Here is a 7,977-nt window from a genome sequence, read left to right on the forward strand (position 1 = left end):
CTGGACTTGTTCATTTTATTTTGCAACCACTGGGTGTATAAATGAGCAGCATTGCTAACAACTGCATCACCTGCGAAGGTGAAATGTCAATGTTGTGTTCACAGCTTGTTTCTGCTGTCGCCTTCCGGCTAAAAGTTTAATTTGTTGCAGGTATTAGCAAAGTAAACATTTCCTCGCTGACAGTGGGATAGTGAAACTCAGCTTCTGGTATGAAGTGGATGTTTGAGGACAACAGCCGATATAGGAAATTATCTACACCTACATGTTGTTCACACAATGTATCCTCAGATCCTGACGTGGCATGAGAGCGTTGCTCATATGTGAACTGTTACATGAGCGGTAGCAGTGTAGGGGCATATACGTATATTTGAAATAAACTGCCTTTTTGCAAGAGTGTATTGGATATACTGTTTACTGTATCACAGTGGGTAGTCATCTGTGAGTGTAGCATCAAGATGTCTGCCTGAACTATATCATAGGTTTTGCTCCATTAAAGACTGTCTCCTTTCTGAAGGCAAAATTATTGAATATTTAAACACTTTGGGAATATGTCTGGGTAAGTCTACAAACAGGAAGCATATTTGTACTTTCTCTCTCGCTCGCTAATAATATTCTGCCTCTGAGGCTTGGGTCAAATTGATCATTTAATATTTCAAAATTGTACAGATTAAAGCAATGTGTGTGATCACTCTGAAAATATTTTTTCCATTAAATAAATGACAGGATTTTCATCACATTGACAGAAAAGAAACATCTCTCTGCCAGAAAGAGTCAAGGTCCTCGAAAATTGCCCTAACAAGTAATACACCAAAACACACACAACTTCACAAAAAAACTCATAAAAATGAATAAAAAGAAAAGTTTGCTTAGTTTGTTGATGAAAAAAAACACTTTTTCTCTGTGTTGTGATACCTAAAATAATTTCTAAAATGTCACTCACTCATCACTCGGCTTCAGAATTCATCAGCAGATGATGATCACAGGATCGAAACAGAAAACAGCGTGCCATCACCACACTCCCCGCTGGGTGTTTGTCTGACCTGCCTGTGTTTGCATGTGAACATAGACGGACACATGCTGAAAGCTCCAGCAAATGATTTTCAAAGCCATTACTGTCGACTATTCAGCATTCAGTACCTGAGTATATTGTACATACTGAAGACTGAGCAGTGGCTGCATGAGGGCACACAGATATAAACTATAATTATCACACATGCTTGTGATGCAGTCACATCATGCATCCATGGAAACTGCCAATGTCCAAGTTTCTCTGGAGAAGTTTGAGCATGCACAGGAAGTTTGAGCATGCACAGGAACATATCTAGTTTACATCTCTGCAAACCACTAGATATGTTTACTTTATTACGGGAGGTGGAGGGATGGTGTGGGGTTATAGGCGAGTTTGTAAGTGTGACACCACTGGATATTTTTGAGGGGACCAAGGGACAACTTCCAGCTGTGTTTATGCCAACAAAAAATTGGCTATTTTTCATACAGTCTTTTGGACTCTTATGGTTGTGAAATGGTAACATCAAGGAAAATGTTGCATTTTCCAGACTGCGCTGCCTTATCTTCATTGATTCAGACATGTGAAATCAGACGAAACATCTGCCTGAACAGAGAACTTACAGCCGCCGAGGGGGAAACCCACTCTCATACTGTTCTTCCTCTCTGTGTCATCACCCAGCTATTACTTAAGATTTTGTGTTCACCTCTAGTCCTCCTACAGGTCTACATTTCATGTAGCAAAAGAAAGAAAAGAGCTGCCAGCAGTCTTACACCTCACCCCCTTCTCTCTGCCTGGCCGAGGAGGCCATGACACAGGGATCAAACAGTGCAACACTTGGGCTTTTCTTGCTTTTTGCAAGCTCAAAATGCTGTGTCGAATACGCCTTTGAGTTATTTCATGGTGTTAAATTCTATTACATACACAGAAAATGTGCTTTTCAGCGATTTGTCATCCCAATAATGACATACACACCCCCACGCACACTCTCTCCCTGTAAACGTCTTTTTCTTTCTTTTATGCAAAAAGCACAAAAGTACTCATCAAACACTTTGCTCCAAGCCCATCATCACTTTATGAGCTACTTTTAAGCATCGACTCATCAACGTCAAGTGAAATCAAAGTACACTATTCACAAATGTCCTCAATCATACCATGTTTCAATTTCAGTAAAGGGGAAATATTGCAGATCTCAATGTGCCTCTTTACTATTCGCTCTCACATCTGCAGGTTTTCACAACCGCACAAATAGCGGCTACAATGTTTGTGTATTTATAGGTATGTGTGTTATTACAAGAACGCTTTCTTCACATTCTGTTGGTGATTTTAGTACATTTTTTTAGATTTTCTTTAAACTAAAATTATTTTAAAACAACAGAAAAGGTTGTATAATAAAAACAGTGAATAGTACAACACAGCTAATGAGCTAAGACATCTTTCTTTATTTTGGACCCTCAGGCTCTCAGTCTTGTCCAAGCTACGATGCAAACTCACATTGTGTGCGTGGGAAATGTATAACAAAAGCAACAAATACATTGAGAATATTACCAAGGAATAAAGTCAAAGAATGACAAGGATTTATAAAAATATCACCAAAACCATCAGAGATATAAAGCCATACACAAAAAATAAAGACACACACCTGATGCAGTCTGACAGTTTGATGAGGAGCCAATTTGGATGGAAATACTCTACTGTGTAGTAAACCTTGATAAGCAGAAATCACCTCATAGGTTTGGACTCAGAGAGGCAAACAGAGGGAGTTCTGTTTGTTCAACTAACTGAAAAACCCACTCATGCATCAGTTTCTGCATCTGTCTTCATCAAGCCTGTTAGACCTAATGTTCACTGATCGCACCGTCACAGTGGTGAGATATGTTGGCTGCAGCAGAAGCTCTCCATGAGATATTGCCTCATTCTAAAAAGTGGAGGCTCTGAATGTATTATCACTTTTTGGTGAGCATAAAGAAGGCTGCACCGCGTCCTTGATGAATTTTTGGGCTTCAGGGTTGCTGCCTCTGTAAGTAGCTCAAGGTGCCCGGGTGAGTGGAATAGACTGTTTTCCTCGGAGGCTGTTTTCTGTCTTCATTTTAAATTAAACATTCCCCCTCTGTCTCATAGATTCGCTTACGTATCCTCAGATGCACACAAGCGCTCATGACTGCAGACTGGTAAGCAGTTTTGCTCCTTCTTTGATTTATTCATGCCCTTCTGCTCAATATGTGGGAAGGGGAATTCGAGTAACAACATAGCAATTTTTTTTGGTCTTGTCCCTTCATTCAAGCGTCAAATTCGTCATGAAACCGAACTCACAGTAGATGGTCTCAGACAGTTTGTATTATAAATATGGAAAATGAAACAACCAGGGCTCTATTTAAGTGCTTTTATCAAAAATGTTGTTTTTAGATCAGCCACATCACAGTCTGCCTTTTTCACAGAAGACACTTTGACATGCCACTGTGTAAATAATTAACTTAATGATGAAAATCATTCAGCAGCTTCAGTTTCAGGCCCTGGTATTGTGCATGCTGGCTCACTGTCACACTGTCATGTCTTGAACGGAAAAGAGACAGGTGTAATGTTTACACCTGCGCTTTTCCTATTACGAAAAGTCAAAATGTCAACTTTGAAAAAGGCCTTTGTTAAGACAGCCCAGCCACATAAAGGAACCCCACACACAAGAATTAGGAGAGCCTCAAGGAACTGTTGGGATAATTAAGGAACGCTGCTCACTCGGGGGTCCTGGAGGAGCCTTTAACAGCTACATTTGGAGACAGACAAGACAGCCTTTTTAAAGGGGAACTACCGTTTTTTACAACCTGGACCTTATTTCTAGCATAAAATATGATCATTTACTCACCCAGATAACTTTGGTGTCATTTGGAGTCGTTCAGACGAAATTAGATCCAGTGGAGCGCCGCTATATTCATATAATGCGAGTGATCGGGGCACTGAAGTGCAGCCTCTATATAACGCATTATCTGCCGCGAAACTAGTTCATTTCACCAATATTTTGTTATGATACGCTAGTGCTATTCCCCTCTGAGTCCGGGGTTGCCTGTTATCAACATCCGGGGTCTGTAGGTTGACCTAGCCGTTTAGCCGAGCCGCACCCGTTTGTTGTTCTTTGGCCAGCTGTTCCTCTCTCTGCCTCCGCATCCTCCTTTCAACGAGCTCCTCATCCGTGTACTCTGGCTCAAAACGGTAAGGACGTCCATCATAAACAAAGTCATCGTCCACCTCCTCAGAATCGGAAAAATATTCAGCCATGTTGCAAAAAACTAGCAGTAGCAAACTACAGGTAAACAAGCCGGCTGTCGCGGGTGCGCGCGGCTTTCAGAGATGACATCATCCAGGTCAGAGGTTAGTAGGTCAACCTACAGACCCCGGATGTTGATAACAGGCGTATCGTAACAAAATATTGGTGAAATGAACTTGTTTCGCGACAGATAATGCTCATAGAGGCTGCGCTTCAGTGCCCCAATCACTCTCATTATATGGATATACGCGGCGCTCCACTGGATCGAAGTTATCTGGGTGAGTAAATTTTATGCTAGAAATAAGTTCCAGGTTGTAAAAAACGGTAGTTCCCCTTTAAGTCAGTCATGTGAGGATATTCAACATTTATGGAAATTCACCACGATCAACTTATCCTGAGTGTTTTTATCGCGATTTGTGATCAAATCTTAAATTGTCCCATGCCTACATTTTTGTATTTTAGAGAAAAATTCTTAATCTGTACTTTATAAGGCTAATAAAGGGGGAAAAAAAGATGTAGTGAGCAAATATGGATGATTTATATTCTATAGCTCGAATAAGATTTGTTGGGTTGAAAAGCCTTTATCTCTCCTCTCCGAACTCTTGTGGAACATGTATTGCAAATTGCACCATCGTGTTGTCTTCCTCTGAGTCTGTGAAAAAAACTCCAATCCTATTTTTTCCCTTAAAAAACTGTGTAAAAGTGGTAAAACATCAATTCACCATTCAACTTGCCTAGTAGTAGTGAGTTGCTGGTCCCTGTAAAAGATATAACATGTTTATTCATGAACTTTAGAGCTGCTGGTAGGAAGACTTTATTATCGTGAAGCTGTAAATGTGAAAGTCATATCAATCTTCTCATCTAACTCTCACTCAAATAAAAGCAAATAAGAATATTTCCCAAACCGTCTAACTATTCCTTTGAGTGCTCTATCTAATATCAAAGAGTAACATGATTTGAATTGCTTTGTCTCTTCATCTGCCAAGTCATATCAGAGGTGTAGAGCCAGAAAAATATTCAATGACCTTGATTATCAAATAGCCTCTTCAGATTTTCACTTCATTTCCTCCGTAATTGAAATCTGATGAGCTTCAAGCGTCTGAGTCGCCATCATGGCTGACTAATGTCTTCAGCTACTCCAGCCAATCATGTGTAGGCCTTTTTCGCCGTTCCCTGTGGACAAAAATTGTTGCTGTGAACTATCAGGCAAGACGCTCTGAGGAATGGGAGAACTCCTCGGGAATTCCCTGCTGCAGCTGCGGAGGAAGCAGATGGGAGAAGGGTGAGGAAGCTGAGAGGCCTCATACATCTTCATAAGACCCTCATTCCGTCAGGGTCGGAGCAAGCAGAGGAAGAGGAAACCGAGGAGAGGGAAATGAAGGATGGAGGGAGGGAGCAGAGAGAGATGTGGGTTATCTGTAAATGTTGCAGACTGAGATATCTGTGTTAGCGCGCGGCAGCTGATGGAAGGTTGCATTCGTTGTCAGCTTGTACTGCATCTCCACAGGGATGGGGAGAAAAGGGTGTGTGCGTGCAAGGAATAGGTGGGAAGGAGGTGATGGATGAGGAATGGGAAAAGGCAGGAAGTAGTAAGGGAGGGTGGGATGTATACCTCTGGACAAATGGAGAAGGAGGAGGGGTTAAGAGTAAGGAAAAGAAGATGGCTAAGGAGAAGAAGCATGGGATTTATCTCAGTTCAACTTTATTTCAGCACATTTGTAAACAAGGAAAGATACCGTTAATCCAAAATAGTGAAACCTTCTAAGGATAAATAAAAAGTCTACAAGGAACGTAAAAGTTATGTGCAAAATCTTTTTGAGAAGCAGGATAATAAAGAGCGTACTGTTGTGTAAGCAAATATACAGAGTAGTGCTACAAGTCTAGAGCAATCTGGGAGGCATCTGCATGCTAACATGCTTACAATGACAATGGCAATGTTAACATGCTGATTTTAAGCAGCAGTTATCATATTTACCATGTTCACCATCTTGTTAGCATGCTAACATTTCTAAAATATGTGTCATATCATGTTCGGATTACATGTAAATGAGCTGATTTTCATGGTGACTTAACAGCTAGGCGAGAAGGTTTCCAAGCCACACACCACTGGGCAGGCTGGTGTTTCAACATTTGTAAGCGTGACACCAGTGGATATTTTTAATGAGATGTCGGGACAATTTCCAGTCGTGCTTGTACTGACCAAACATTGTGCTATTTTCCTAACCCTATCCAAGTAGTTATTGTGCAATATATCTGCACTTTGCCAACATTTATTTTGGTGATTAGGTCAGGCCTCCTCATTGTAATGATGTGAGATTGGAGAACAGGCACATAGTTATGTGTCGAGAACATAAATGACAGGTTTCAGCTGTTTATATATTACACTACATTTACTATTTATCTTGTCCCACCTGCTTCCATACATTTTCTGCCTCTGCTGTTATTAGCGAAAAGTGAAACACAGCTGAAAGGCATGTTGTCTAAATTCACATGAGGACATATCCACCCCAAATCTGTTTTAATTGTTACTTTATCCTCCAAACACGCCGCCTGTATGCAGTACACACTGTATATCTCAGGCAGGTAAATGAATGGCTAATCACTGCTTTACGGTAGCTGAGGGGCTGTTCAACAGTTCTTAAACATCCTGAGCAGCCAGTCGCCAGCAGGCCAGCATATGTCTCCAATCAGTATTAAATGATTTGTTTATCTACATAAATCTATAAGCTTTCATGTAACTAGGTACTGACTGCCAACGGCTAAAATCCTGTCATACACCACACATCTGCCATGACAGCAGCTTCCGTGGAACAAGCTTCCATATTTGTGCTTTTCACACCCAAAACTCCCATATGGGAAACAAAGGATCTAGTAGCTGGCCAAAGGGTAATCCCTGCCTCCCAAACGAGCAGGATTTGGCTTATAAATCTTCAGCCAGCGCTGCTTCTACTCTGCCTGGGAAAAGCTTTTTCCTTCCCTGTCAGTCGGCTGCTCTGAGCCCCAGTGACTGCTAAAGGCTTGGGGGCAGTCTAATCAGGAGACCACGGGTGATGGGAGACAAGAGCGTGCTCCGAATAAAACCAGGTTCAAAGCAGCTACGCTCCTGCTGTCACAGTCTGGAGAAAGACAGGAGAGAAGATGCGGGGAAGAGGGCGGAGAGGAAAATAGGCAGGGAGAGGTAAAAGGGAAAGATAGTCAGAGAGGTTTAGTAAAAAAGAAATGAATTGGAAAAGATTGGAGGGAGGGAGGGAGAAAGATTGATAGTGAATATGAGGAGAAGGAGATGGTGTTCCTCAGCTCCACCACCTACTCACAGTCTGTTGAGGAGAGTTTAATTACATATCAGTGAGGTTGGACGAGTGAAGGAGGGAAGATGAAATAAACTAACATTTAAAGGTGGTGCAGCAGACATTATTCTCATGAAATTGTTTGACATGACCACATGTAGACCTTCAGCGTGGTGTGTCTGGAGTGAAAACTTGATGCCTTTCAGTGACACATTGTTGCCTCAACACAACAATGTGTCTCTGAAACCAAGACCGGGAAAAAAGTTGAAGTGAGCAGTTGTGAGTTATGGACAAGTTTCATGGTGCTGATTTGGCCCTCTGTGGGTCTGCAGTGACGATGTTGACTTCGAGGCTCAGTACCTTTGTGCCAAGCACTGGATCACATCCTGCCCTGGAGGCATGCACTTTTATCTATATTGTTGTGT

The sequence above is a fragment of the Pagrus pagrus genome (assembly GCF_965226575.1).
Source record: "Pagrus pagrus genome assembly, chromosome: 2".
NCBI classification, from domain to species: Eukaryota; Metazoa; Chordata; class Actinopteri; order Spariformes; family Sparidae; genus Pagrus; species Pagrus pagrus.